The sequence below is a fragment of the Marmota marmota genome, unplaced genomic scaffold (genome assembly GCF_001458135.2).
Source record: "Marmota marmota marmota unplaced genomic scaffold, marMar, whole genome shotgun sequence".
Taxonomy (NCBI): domain Eukaryota; kingdom Metazoa; phylum Chordata; class Mammalia; order Rodentia; family Sciuridae; genus Marmota; species Marmota marmota.
In genome coordinates, this window is record NW_026000016.1 from 3,867,916 (window position 1) to 3,883,295 (window position 15,380).

A 15,380-nucleotide genomic window follows, 5' to 3' on the forward strand; every position below is an offset into this window, starting at 1 on the left:
TCCCAGCATGTGCTTGTATTGGCATACATGGACAGGAAGACACCCAACACTGACAGTGTGCACAAGAGTAGGGAGCAGAAAGGGAATTTCCCTGCCATGCTTGTTCCAGTGTGCTCCTGGAGGGCAGCCTCTGCACAGCCTCCTGTGTACTCCTCCCATGACATTGTGTACACAGGTGAGTGGACGTTTGCATGTGAGGGTCCCAGGTTTGATCATATAGCACCTTTGTCATCTAGTGTCCCATTTGATGTGTTCTGCAGGGTTTTCCCTACTCTGAGTGCAAAACATGGGCAAGCATAGTGGTGACAGGCACCCACATTCTATTCCTGCTCACAGAGACACAAAGAATTGACCTGGATTTCAGAATGTTCAGCTCTACACAGCAATTAAAGTCATCAAAGACACAAGGGCTCAGCGAATTCCTCAGGAAGAAAGGGGTAGGAGAATGGCACCTTCCTCCTCCATCATACAGGGGCTCACATTCCCCATGTCCTTGTGCTGGAGACCAGGGCCTTCTTGGCTGATGGACATAGTGATACACTGTCCTGGGGCTTTAGAATATGGCACATATTCAGCTGTTCCTGGATGTGCAATCTTATTTTCCCACTTGACAGAACTTCTGGCTCTATAGAGCTCTTATGTCCATGTGGTGTGTCACCACATATAAAGGTAAACTCTTAGACTTATTTGGTATTAGGTAATCTATTTGACTATTTGAATTTGCACTCAGAGTTGAACACACATGCATCACCTGAGATAAGCTGGTGTGTGCTCACATAACAGCCAACTCAGCATCTCTCTGATTCAGGCTATATGTCGAGTGTGGTCAGGGGACTTGGGGGACATGATTAGGAGGTTAAGCTCATTGTAGGCCTGTAGGGACACAGACTGATTGAAGCTCCACTTTGGGTCGGCTGCTCTCTCATTGTCCTCACCTGATCCTAGCCGATCATTGGCAGACAGGGTAGCAGAGGCTGAGAGAGTGGCTTCATGCACTGACCCTTGACATTTGGCCTGGAAGTGGCAGATGAGCTTTTCACTCAGACATTGAGATCAGGGCAAGCCACGTGGCACACCTGACCTCAATAGAGAAGACTGCAGTCCCAACTGTGTCCCAAGGAAGTGCTGGAGCATCTGTGGGACAGAACTAATGTTCATGGCAGCAGTCAACCAAGTGCCAGGTGTCCTGGGTTTACTGGGAACAGCAGAAGAAGGTAGACTGATCTCAACTCTGATAAGGTTAGCAGACAAGGATGGGCAGACCCGAGTAGCACATGACATGCACCTCATGGAGGAGGCTTAGGGGCTCTGTAGTGAAGTCAGGGACTGACACACTGCTGTGTCTAATGGAGAGCTGCTGTACAAATTTCCCTGACAATATGCTGTATGACTGGAAATTTTGTTTTTCTGGATCCAAGATTCAGTCACAGATCATTCATGGCTTCTGGTTGCTTGGTTTGCCCTTGTTCTAGAAAAAGTTCTCCCTACATTTCTGTTCTCTCCTGTGGCATTGACAGTTGTTTTGCAGAGGTATTAACATGGACTCTTTTGATTGATCTCTTTGAGACTGGACACAAGATTATGCATTTTTTGGTCATTGTTTCTGCTAGGGAAGTGCTGTGTCCCTGTGCATCACCTCAGAGGGACTTGATGTTGTCCTTCCCCCTCCCCCTGCCCAGCCCATTCCTGGTGCTGTTCAGTGTGGCCACTGGGATGCTGGTTTCACCCAGATGTCATCTGTATTGCAAAGGTACCTGTTTTCTCCTCTGTATTTAGTAAGCCCTCTGGGAAGGAAAACCTGAGTCTGCATATATTGTGCTCCCAATACTCTATCACTCAATAGGTGCAACATAAATCAATATTCTTGCCTAAAATTATTATTACAATGGTGGTTATAGAGTATAATTTTCCATGTTTAGTTTTCTCTTCCCCTTTGTCATTTGGTTCTTCCACAAAGGAGAGCTTTCCTTTACCTTCCCCTGTGGCTTTGTACTGCTTGTTACCCTTGGTTTCATGGTATGACTTTTTATTCAGTGTGGTGTCACCCATTCTTGTCAACATTCCTTTTGATGTTCAAAGTATTCATAATTTGCAAGTGGGACCATTGAAGCAGTTCCCAAGTCCTTTGGATGTATCCCATGGGTTGATGAATATGCTCTTAGTTTCTTCCTCAGCAGGATGCTGCAGGCTTAGCTTGTGCTTTCCTTGCTCCAGTCCCAGAAGAATCAACCATTTCTCCAAGGAGCCTTATCTTGCATGGTGGATGGCATTTAGAAACAAAATGATAGGGGAACAGTCATGTGGCCATGGTTAGTGGGTTGTATTTGCCTCTAGGCCCTTTCAGTGCACAGAGCTGGTAGAATGACTGATCTACTGATTGCATGATCAATCAACTGACTGAGAGTTTATTCTGAGACTGTGAATCCAATCCAGTCCCACTCCACATTGCATCTGTTTCTCCCACAGTGAGAACCCTGGTTGATTAGAATATCATCTCCTGAACCCCAGGTACACATGGGGCTTATACTCCCTAACACTGAATAGATAAGTCTTTAAGTTCAGTTCAAGGTTGCTTATTTATTTATTTTTAAAAAATAAATCTCACCAGTAATATCCTGCTAGAGTGCTTGGTTATAAAGTTACTTATATTAATTCTTATTTTCCCCCTTCATCTTTGTTGTTATATTATCAGTGTGGTACATAGTTTTAGGTTTTCCCATGAGTATGTAATCTTATATTTTATGTGTATTTTAATTTTATATTTATTTGGGATAGTGCAGCCATCTATGGTCAGCCCAGTTTCAGTGACTCACAGTATCATGTGACTGGGATGCAGAGCTTTAAAGGAGTAAAAATAAGTCATCACTTTGTGTTCTGTCTTGCCTAAATATTGAACACCCCATTATCTCCAAATGTACTTTATGTTTGTATAGCAACTCTGTACTTCTTTGTGGTATTTATAAAATAATTGTAATTTTTCCCCCTTCAATGGAAACTTGGACTAAAAGGCTATAGAATACTGGATCCAACAAAAGTGGCTTTTACTTCAAACTACTATTGATTGACCTTAAATATAGAAAGGAAACAGAGGTTTTGGACACTGAAGGAAATTGAGAATCTTCCAGTCTTACCTCTTTTTCTCTGAAATAAATATTTATATTGAATTATGAGTATGTTTCTGTTTTTCTCCCCAAATCTTCATCATCTCAAAAGAAATGCCAGACCTTGAATATTTTTGTTTTATTGATCTTCCTTGTGTGGCTTTCAAGATGATATAATAATCGGGGAAGAAGGTTGCCTGCATATAGCAAATACCCCTGAGCAAGCCCTGAAAAATCTCACCTGAGAACAGTCAGCTGACTTTTTAAATAATTATTGTTTCTTATTATGTTATCAAAACCTCTGACCATCTCTGCAGGCAAAAAACCATTTGCTTTTATTGTTATTTTATCCTGTCTTAAAACTCATTCCCACCACCTGCACAATTCTCAAGGCCCTTCATCTCTCAGCATGAGCAGGAACCAGGCCTCTCTCTTCTCATAATGCTAAACTGCCCTCAAGGTGCTGGTCCCAGTGACTTGTTGTTGCGGTGTCCTTTCTGTCAGTGCTGTCAGCTCCTAAGGAGGAAAGCACAGGGTGTCCTTGCTTCTGTGTGTGGAACCTGGGGGACAGTGCACGGGAGATCAGTGTTCAAGCTGAAGCCATGTTTTGGGGCAGGGCCAAAATGGCTCCCTTGCCAGACTTCCAGTAAGCTGTTATGCTTTTAGTGAGTGACTGAGGCTATGAATGGGCTATGTCATGGTCAGTGTGTAGTCAAGGTCAGATACATGATGATTCAGCAAATGTAATCAAGGTCATAAACATTTGCTTGTGGGGATGCACCAACTTGTTGGCAATATGCCTTCTTTGTTTGGCCTTTATATTAAAACGGAGTATGGAAAAGGCCCTGGGGGCTATTGCCCCTCTGAATAAAGGATGACCAATATTCCCACAGTGCTTTGCCTCTTCTTTCAACTGATGGATTCCTACATCTTGCTTCTTGGGCCTTACCCCTGCCCTCAGTCTAACACTGCAGAAAGGCTCAGTGCTGACCATGCATCAGGCACCTTGGGACAAGCAAAGATTAGACTCAGCCCTTGTACTCAAGGAACTTCTAAGTCCTTAAAAGGAAAGTCTGTAAAAGGTACCCTCTGAAAATGGTTCAGGTAACAGTGCTCTTGGAAACTGGAGAGCTTAAACCTCATATACACTAAGCCTTCTGATCATTGACTGATCAATAAAGCATGGCAGGTGCAACCTGTGATGTTGGGAAGAAGGGTGTACCTGGGCTTTGCTCATCCTTCACTCAGATTCATTACTTCTTAGTGTTCTTTGTGTGGCTCCACTTCCCTTTTCCTCAAGTGTGGGCCCTCTTGTCAAGTCTGTCTTTGAGTTTCATTAGTTCCTCTCTTTCTTTAGAGTCAAGAGGTTGTTCTGGCCTTACTTGTACCATCTGTGCTAACTGCAGGTGCCCTCACCTGGATCAGCTGATGTCTCCTCTTGCTTACAGATTACATCGAGGTGGAAGTCATGGACTCATGAGATCCCAACCACAGCTCATTTCCTGTGGATTCCCTACCTCCTCTAGTGCTCAAGCTTCCAGAAATGTCAAGTAGGAGTTCCAGAACTGAATAGTGGAAGCAATGCAAGCATCCATTGATGGAGGAATGGATAAACATGTTGTCCATCCACACAATGGAATATAATTCACCCCACATTATGTTAAGTGTAGTCACACAATCACAACAGGACACTTGGTATGTAATTCTGTAGATGATGTATCTAGAGTCATCAAACCCACAGAAACAGAATGCAGGGGACTGGATTAGGGGCAGTGGGATGGCATTATTTCATAGGTGCAGAGTTTCTGTTATAAAGATGAAGTCTAGTAACAGATGGTGGTGATAGTGAATGTACTGAGAAATTCTGAATTCTATGTGAACTTAAAAATGGTTAAGGTGGGCTGGGGTTATGGTGTAGTAATGCAGCCAATGTTTATAGCAGTTCAATTCACAATAGCTAAACTGTGGAAGCATCCTAGAAGCCCTTCAATAGATGAATGAATAATGAAAATCTGGAATATATATACAATGAAATATTACTCAACATTAAAAGAGAATAAAATTATGGCATTTGTAGGTAAATGGATGGAGCTGGAGAATATTATGCTAAGCAAAGTAAACCAATTCCAAAACAAACAAACAAACAAACAAAAAAACCAAAGTCTGAGTGTTCTCTCTGATAAGTGGATGCTGATCCATAATGTTGGGGGTTGGAGGAACTTTAATGGCACAAAGGAGAGGGAGTATGGGTAGAAGAAAGATAGTGGAATGAGATGGACATCATTAACCTATGTACATGCATGACTGCACATATGCTGTGATGCTACATCAGGTACAACTAGAGAAATGAAAAGTTGTGCTACAGCTGTATAGAAGGAGTCAAAATGCATTCTGCTGTCATATATACCTAATTAAAATAAATGAATTAATTAATAAAAAAGATTGTTTATGTTAACATTAACAGGTTTATATTATCTTCAAATGAAGTCATAAATGAATATAGTATTGTTTAAATTTCTCAGTTTTAATTTCTATAGGGGCAAATATGAAAGAGGACACCCACATAAACAGAGCTCTTTGGGGCCCTCAGTGTTGGGAAAGGGCTGTGGTGAACCTTGTATCAGGTACCTGTCCAGGGGGCTGCGCAGGAGGGGCAGCCACCTGTCTGAGGCCTGGCTGACAGCCTATTGGGGACTCACATGGGCAAGGGCTACCCCTCCACTTGGAGGCTGAGGTGCTGCTGCTCCACAACCATGAGAGCTTCATAAATGCCCAGCATAGAGAGCCATGCTGAACACCTAGCATCCTCTACAGCACCTCTCATGGCCACACCATCCAGCATGACTGGAAGTATAAACAATATATCAATAGTAACCTTAAACGTTAATGGCTTAAATTCACCAATCAAGAGACAAAGGCTAGTAACCTGGATTAAAAAAAACAAATCCAACAATATGCTGCCTTCAGGAGACTCATATGATAGGAAAAGACATACAAAGGTTTAAAGTGAAAGGTTGGGAAAAATCATACCACTCACATGGCCCTCGGAAGCAAGCAGGAGTGGCCATACTCATATTGAATAAAATCNAAAACTAAAAGTTGGTTCTTCAAAAAAAATAAATAAGATCGACAGACCCTTAGCCATGCTAACGAAGAGAAGAAGAGAGAGAACTCAAATTACTAGCATACGGGATGAAAAAGGCAATATCACAATGGACACTACAGAAATACAGAAGATAATTAGAAATTATTTTGAAACCTTATATTCCAATAAAATAGAAGATAGGGAAGATATCGATAAATTTCTTAAGTCATATGATTTGCCCAGATTGAGTCAGGAAGATACACACAATTTAAACAGACTAATAACAAAGGAGGAAATAGAAGAAGCCATCAAAAGACTACCAACTAAGAAAAGCCCTGGACCGGATGGATATAGAGTGGAGTTTTACAAAACCTTCAAAGAAGAATTAATACCAATACTTTTCAAGTTATTTCAAGAAATAGAAAAAGGAGATCTTCCAGATTCATTCTATGAGGCCAACATCACCCTGATCCCGAAACCAGACAAAGACACTTCAAAGAAAGAAAACTACAGACCAATATCTCTAATGAACTTAGATGCAAAAATCCTCAGACCCAGGAAGTGGGTCAGAGTCCACCTTCCACCTCCATCTCCCTCCCACACAGGCAGGTCTAGTCCTGATTTCCATGAGCTTCCTCATCAATAAGAAGTCATGAGGCCAGGCCCATGAACAAAGAGCTTGTAGATGCCCTAGTCTAGTCCCTGTTTGCTGATGACTAATTGTGTGCTCATTGCCAAATCCCAGCACACCTTAGGGCTTCTATTTTCTCTTCTATACCATGCAGATCACCTTTATCCAAGGTCCTTAGGAGGATGGAAGAGCACAGTGAGTGCAAAATCCTGCCACTGGGGAGAGCGCACAGTGGCTACCAGGACCATTCCCTAGAGCTGCTGACCCACCACTGACAGCAGCTCCCTGAGTTGAGTGTCACAAACTGAGTCAAGAGACAATGCCTGAATTTAACCTGGGTTGACCCACTCCTGAGGTGTATGACTTGGGCAACTCACAAATCTTCTCTCAGTGACAGTTTCTTTTCTATTACATATGATTCTGCTTATGCCAGAATCTATCTGTGATACTCAGAACAGGTCAGAAGTCCCAGAATATGAAGGAGCTCTTTGTATAAGGCTGTATCTCTGCCCTTATCCATCATCATGGCCTGGAGAGCTTAGCTACCACCTCCTGATTTATATCTGTGAGTGGCCAGCAAGCCTGACATCATTGCTGGACCCTGAAATCATCCCATCAAGACCTGAATTATTCTTGCCTTCTGTACTTCAGTCACCATTTAGCAGTCATCATGAAGATGTGGTTTTGAATCTATGGCTATTGAGCAGTGATGGCTCATGAGCTGGTGGGTGAGACTGGCTGATTGACAGACACATTAGGGTTTGTGGGAAAATTCCAAATGAGGGATATTTCATGTGGAACTGGTACAAAAATGTAGTAATAGGAAACTTCACCTGTGAGAACAGGGAAACCAACCATTTTTTTTAATTTGTAGATGAACAAAATACCTTTATTTATTTATTTTTATGTGGTGCTGAGGATTGAACCCAGTGCCTCACATGTACAAGGCAAGTGCTCTACCACTGAGTGACAATCCCAACCCCAAACCAATTGGTTTTGAGATGGTTTTGATTGGCAAGACTACCAAGCAGAATAATGTGCTGGTAGCAAGTGTTCACATTTAAATTTACTTTTTAGCTGACACATAAAAAAATTGTTTATGGGGTACCTCATGACATTTCCATACATGTCTACAATGCCATGAATTTGAAGTTGAGTACTCCGAGTGATGAACCCAGCCTAATTCCATCTTAAGTTTGGGAGCCATCTCATCACAAAGTCATGAAAAGTTAATTTCTGTTTTACTATAAATTTCTGTGATTTCTAAACTTGTTTGTAATCCATGCCTGTGCCTTGAACTCACCAATGCCTTGTTTTCCCTGACCAGATAACAACCCTCTCTAAAACCTTAGTGGCACCTCATAAATCCTGGCTCCCCCTGACCAGATAACTACCCTCTCTGAAACATCAGCAGCACCTCATAAATTCTGATGTAGAGATCTAAATTTATTCCCTACCTTTAAATATTAAGCCATGTAGATCATTAACTTACTACCTGCCTTTGTATTATGCTTGTCAAAATCCTGTATCTATAAGTTCTCAAGACACCCCCCTTTGCAACTTTTTGTGCTATAAAACCTTGTTCCTGGACAGCTGGGGTGCTGATCTGTAGCCTGGGTTAGGAGAGACAGCTGCTGATCAGCTTATTTTTTTTGTGTGTGTACACAATGCAAGCTTGCTTTAATTTGATTTAAAATTGGAGTTGTGGTCTTTTCTTTTTGTCAGGGTTCAATACTAGGTGCAATTTTCTTAGGCATACTGGGTTCTGAGAAACAGATCTAAACCACATGTCATGTTTCTAAAATTTAAACAGCATTATACTGTGCCCACCATTAGCATTTTGTTTTTCTTAAGGCAATGTATTTGAGATTGGTTCTGTAGCTTCAGTTAGCTATAATGAATTTGTTTTAAGTACTCTATAGTATTCTAATATACACTTCTGAAAATTAGTTTTAGACTCTCAAGTCAGAAGACATTTAATTTTTTCAATTTCCTGCCACTACAATCTATGCTACAATGAATTGTCTTTTCAGGTTTGTTTTGTATGCAAAAGCCTTTCTAAGGCTTGTGTCTGGATAAGAAATAACCGGGTCCTCTCCAGCTTTATGAGATCAGGCTACATTGGTCCTCACAGTAGTTGTACTAATTAATAGTCCCACCAATTTACTCAGTTTTTGCCAACTGGTGGGGGCAAAATAGCTTTTCATTGTGATTTTAACATACATTGTCTTGATATTAGTAAGGCTGAGTGTCTTTCATGTTTATTAGATGTGAATTATCTGTACCCTCTGCTAATTATTCTATCAGAACATCTAATTTTAGGAGTCTTGGTATTGTTCTGCAAGTCTTTTCACTTAGTTTATCATCTCCTTTGATGTGCATACATTTTTCAATATAGTCAAATTTATTAGATTTTCTGTTTACTCAACAGTATCTACGGAACAATTAATCACAAGCAGGGGTTTTACACAGAAGGAAGCCAGGGTGGAAAATAGGCAAATAAGTGTCATCACATCACAAGTATGATTGGAAAGATAAAGCAAGGCAAAGGAAATGACCACACACCACACAGGATATGGAGAAAAGGCCTCTCCAAGAATATTTTGTTGAATTAATGTTTTAAATGAAGTGAGGATGAGTGTTTCTTCTGCTTTCAAAAAATTCTTCCCCACTCCAAGGTCATGAAGATAGCCTACGCTGTTGTCTTCAAAAATTTCTGTCTTCTCTAATGCCATCCATTTCCCTGCAAATGCCATGATCTTGTTATTTTTTAGTGCTGAGTAATATTCCATTGTGTATAAATGCCACATTTTTAAAAATCCATTCATCTATTGAAGGGCATCTAGATTGGTTCCACAGTCTAGCTATTGTGAATTGTGCTGCTATAAACATTGATGTGGCTGTGTCCCTGTATTATGCTCTTTTTAGGTCTTTTGGGTATAGTCTGAGAAGGGGAATGGCTGGGTCAAATGGTGTTCCATTCCCAGCTTTCCAAGGAATCTCCATACTGTTTTCCAGATTGGCTGCACCAATTTGCAGTCCCACCAGCAATGTATGAGTGTACCTCCCCCCCCGCCCCCGCATCCTCGCCAGCACTTATTGTTGTTTGACTTCATAATGGCTGCCATTCTTATTGGAGTGAGATGGTATCTTAGAGTAGTTTTAATTTGCATTTCTCTGATTGCTAGAGATAGTGAGCATTTTTTCATGTATTTGTTTATTGATTGTATATCCTTTTCTGAGAAGTGTCTGTTCAGGTCCTTGGCCCATTTGTTGATTGGGTTATTTGTTTTTTTGTTGTTTAACTTTTTGAGTTCTTTGTATACTCTAGAGATTAGAGCTCTATCTGATGTTTTAGGGGAAAATTTTGTTCCCAGGATGTAGGCTCGCTATTCACCTCACATATTATTTCTCTAGCTGAGAAAAAAACTTTTTAGTTTGAATTCATCCCATTTGTTGATTCTTGGTTTTAACTCTCTTGTGCTATGGGTGTCTTATTAAGGAATTTGGGGCCTGCCCCCACGTGATGAAGACTAGGGCCAACTTTATCTTCTATTAGACACAGAGTCTCTGATTTGATTCCTAGCTCCTCGATCCATTTTGAATTGACTTTTGTGCATGGTGAGAGAAAGAGATTATGCTAAGTGAAGTTAGCAAATCCCTAAAAACAAATGCCGAATGTCTTCTCTGATATAAGGGGGATGACTCAAAATGGGATAGGGAATAAGAGCATGAGAAGAAGATTACCACTAAATAGGGAAGAGAGGTGGGAGGGAAAAGGAGGGAGAAGGGGAGTTGCATGGAAGATGGAAGACGACCCTCATCGTTATATAGAATATATGTATGATGTTGTGAGGAGAAAAAGGGAGAAAAAAGTGTGTCACATTAGATTGGAAAGAGAGAAATGATGGGAGGGGAGGGGAGGGGAAGGGGGGATAGGAAGGGCAGCAGAATAGAATAGATATTATGATTGCTGTATGTATATAGGTGACTCTATGATCAGTGTGATTCTGCAATCTGTACAATCAGAAAAATGAGAAATTATAGCCCAATTGATTCAAATGTATGAATTGCCAAGATCATTGTAATGTCATGTGTAACTAATAAAAACAAAATAAAACTTCTGTCTTATGCAATTGGATTTCATCCTGCAAATGTCTGTGTATGGTGCAAGGGAGAAATCTAGTACTTTTCCCATTTTGAAATCAATGACCTGCACTCCACTGACTGAGTAGTCCATCATTTTCCTACTTACCTGCAAGAGCATCTTCAGTGTATAACAAATTTCCACATGTGCACATATGTAGTTTGTGACTGCCTTTGTATGGTGTCTCAACTTTTTATCACCTGGTGAGATGTTTTTTCTACCCTCAACACTATATTTTATGTTTGTCTACATTGACATTTATAACTATAATTCATTCATTATATTGACTATATGGAAAATTGTTCATTTTCCTACTGAAGAATATTCCACCCACCCCCAATAACCTGCCTTTATTTATTTATTTATGATATTGCAAATAATATCACTAAATCAATGCATGTCTGTTGGCACACTCTTTCTCTAGGGTATCTCTCCAAGGGTGGAGGCGCCGGCAGAGAAGGTGTGTAAATACACAACTTGGTGTGATGATGCTAAAGTTCTTTAAAATGGTTTTGAAACTCTCCAACCTTTCGGGTTATACTGACCTGCATCCATGTTGATGCCAGTTACTATCAATTCCCTAGCTGTGGCAAATGGAGTAAAAATTAAACAGTGTCTCATGGTGAATTAAGAAATAGTACAGACTGCAGATGAGAGGAGTTCTTATTTAATACCACAGGGAGAGGACTGGGCTCCTGTAGAAGACATACTACAAACATTATCTTAAATTTAGAAATCAGAACTGAGATAGTTGTTACATGGACATATATTAATCCATTTGATTAAATAGAAAATCAGACTTTTTATGACAAAAGATAATTATTTTAACTATTTATTTTGAAAGGGAAAGCCAGCTTTTACCAGCTAGGTTACATGGGGAAGAAATCCACTAATGGAACAGTGTAAATTGTACCCCAAGGTTTTAGTAAAACACAAACATACCCATAACACACACTATACACACACAGAACACTATAAAAATTAACTATGTTATGCTTGCAAAATAACATGAAATTAATAATCCCATTTTCTTATCCAGGTGAAAGAGAAACAGGAATACTTATTTGTGGTGTTTGGATTTTTATTTTTAAAATATTTTTAGCACTAATAATGCCTTTTTCATATACATTCCAAAAACCTGAAAGAATATAAATGGCTCTAACAAGAGGATAATGAATTCTTTTGTAAGTTAGGTAGTTTCTGATTATTTTGTTCTTAAAAAATTCAACAAAGACTTGATTGAGATTGAGTTATCACCAGAAAGATCATTAAACAGGAGTTTTTGTGATAAACAGCAGCAATTTTTGGTTCACTGAATAGAATGAGCTTTTTAATAACAAAAATTGTGTATGTGAACAAACACTGCAACTGATCTTGCAATTTGACTCAAATGAAAAGTCTGCTGGACAAAAGGACATCACCCAAAGGCATAATCTAGAGTGGGAAAAATGGACTGGAAATACAGTTCAGAGAAAAATGGACAATGTAAAATTCCCAGGTATCAATGTTTTAATATGGTTTTAAGTAGATTCTGATGGCAGATAACTCATCTGTTACCATTAGATACACTAGAAACTGAGCAGAAAGGATTGCTTCAAAACATCAGTGTATGAAACATACCATAAAATTACATCTTTGAGACTGTCCACACATTTGGAAAACACGTCTAGAACATAAGAATGTGCAATGTCCTAACACAGCTTCCATCAGCTCTCTCTGGAAGCACTGAGCTTGGTGTGTGCAGCCTGCTGGGGTAGGCCCTGGCTGGTAAAGTTGCACTTTCAGCAGGTACAACATTTCCACTTGGGTTTCATGTTTATCTGGGGGAGCCCAAGTCCTGGGGATACAACAGAGATAGTCGGGGGATACTTTGTTTTCATCCCCATGATATTATTTACCACATTCCCACACTTGCTACTAATAATAAGTGGTTTTCACCAATGGTACAGAAAAAAGACAGAGACAAACCCACACATCTGCAGACATCTATCTGATCCTTGACAAAGGCAACAGAACATACCCTGGAGAAAAGATGGAATTTTTAAACAAATGGTTATCCATATGTAGAAGAGTAAAATAAGACCTTTATCTCTCACCCTGCACAAAAATCAACTAAGAATCAATTAAAGCCCTAAGAATTAGACCAGAAATTATGCAACTCCTCAAAGAAAACATAGGGTAAACACTCCAATTTTTTGGCACAATGACTTTCTCAATAGGACCTCTAAAGCTCAGGAAATAATAGAGTAAATAAATGGAATGGCATTAAACTAAAAAGCTTCTGCACACCAAATGAAATAATGAAGAAAGTGAAGAGAGAACCTACAAAATGTGAAAAAATGCTAGCTACCCTAGCAGATTTCTGACAGAGGATTAATATCTAGAATGTATAAAGAACTCAAAATCTTAACACCCAAAAATCAAATAACTCAATTAATAAATGGGCAAATGAATCAAAGAGGCATTTCTCAAAAGAAGAAACAAAAATGACCAATAAACATGTGAAAAAATGTTCGACATCATTAGCAATTAGGGAAATGCAAATCAACTCTACTGAGGATGGAGAATGGGAGGGGGCAGGATGATGGGAGATAAAAGAGGGGTCATGATCTGAAATTGAATTCCATGCATGTGTAAGTTCATCAGGATGAATCCAATTACTATTTACAACCATAAAGTTCTAATAAAAAAAAAAGGAAAAAGGGAAACCAAAAAATTTCACCAAGATTTCATTGCACACCAGTTGGAATGGTAGTCATCAAGACTACAAACAATAATAAATTCTAGAGAGGATATAGAGAAAAAATAAACATATTTACACTGTTGGTGTAATTGCAAATTAGTACAAGTATAGAAATCTGTATGGAGGCGCTCCTCAAAAGACTAGGCATGGAACCACCATATGACCCTGCTACACAACTCTTCAGTATGGATGGCAGAATTAAAGTCATCTTACTATAGTGATACATGCATACCCATATTTATAGCAGCACTGTACACAATAACCAAATTATGGAACCAGCCTAGGTGTCCGTCAATGGATGAATGGATAAAGAAAATGTGGTTTTTATACACGATTATTCTTTCTTTTTTGATACCAGGAATCTAACTCAGGGGTACTTAATCTGAGCAAAATCCCCAGCCCTTTATTTTAAATATTTTACTAGAGGCCGGGTCTTGCAGAGTTGCTTAGAGCCTCACTAAGTTGCTGAGACTGGGTTTGAATGTGATTCTCCTGCCTCAGCCTCCTAAGTTGCTGGGACTACAGGCATGCACCACTGTGCCTGGCTATATACATAATTTTAATATACATTTTTCTTTATTCAGCCATAAAGAAAAAAGAAATAACATCATATGCATTAAAATGAATGGAACTAGAGACCATCATTTTAAGTGAACTAAGTCAAACTCAGAAGTTCAAAGGTCATGTGTTTTCTTTGATACGCAGAAGCTAGAGAGGAAAAAAGAAAAGAAAGGTGGGAATGGATCTTATTAAAATCAAAGTGAAATCTATAAAGGAAAGAAACCAAGGGGTGGGAAGTGTGGATGTAGGGGGGGAAGTGGTGGGGAGTGATACTAACCAAATGATATTGTTATATTGTGTGAATGTGCAAATACATAACAAATCCCATCATTATGTACAAATATAATGTACAAATAAAAAATGTGGGGAAAAAATAATGTGTAGCCTGCAAATAGTAGCTTAAATATTTAAGTAAGAAAATGAGAAAATAATAACATCAAAAAATAGCTACGATTCATCACATACCTGCTCATTTAGTACCTAACACTTCCCTGTGAAGCAGGTAATTTCAAGGACTGTTAGCAGTGAGGATGCAGAGGTTAACAAGGCTAAGCATTGCCACAGGTATAGGTCACAGCACTGGGCAGAACCACTCAGCATGTGTCGGCTTGGCTTTCTCATCTTCAAACAGGGATAACAAGAGCCGCCCCCTCCCCCTGCACTGGCAAGGTAGAAAGAACTGTGACCACCCACAGAGCAGGCCCAGCGGCCTGCTGAGGGGCAGATCCGCCCCCCACCCCCCGCGCCTGCCAGGTAGGCGGAACTGTGACCACCAAGAGAAAAGGCCCAGTGGCCCGCGGCGGGACAGAGCTTCCAATCACTCCTGCAAGGTAGGTGGGCCTGCGACCCACCGGCAGAAGAGGAGCAGCGGCCTGCTGAGAGGCAGAGCCGCCCCCTCCCCCCGCGCCTGCAAGGTAGATGGAACTGTGACCACCATCAGAACAGGCCAGACCTGCAACTGACAGACAGAACAGGCCCAGTGGCCTGAGGAAGGGTAGAGCCACCCTCCCCCCGCGCCTGCAAGGTAGGCGGACCTGCGACCCACTGGCAGAACAGCCCCAGAGGCCTGCAGAGGGGCAGTGCCGCTGCCTGCGCCTGCAAAGTAGGCAGAA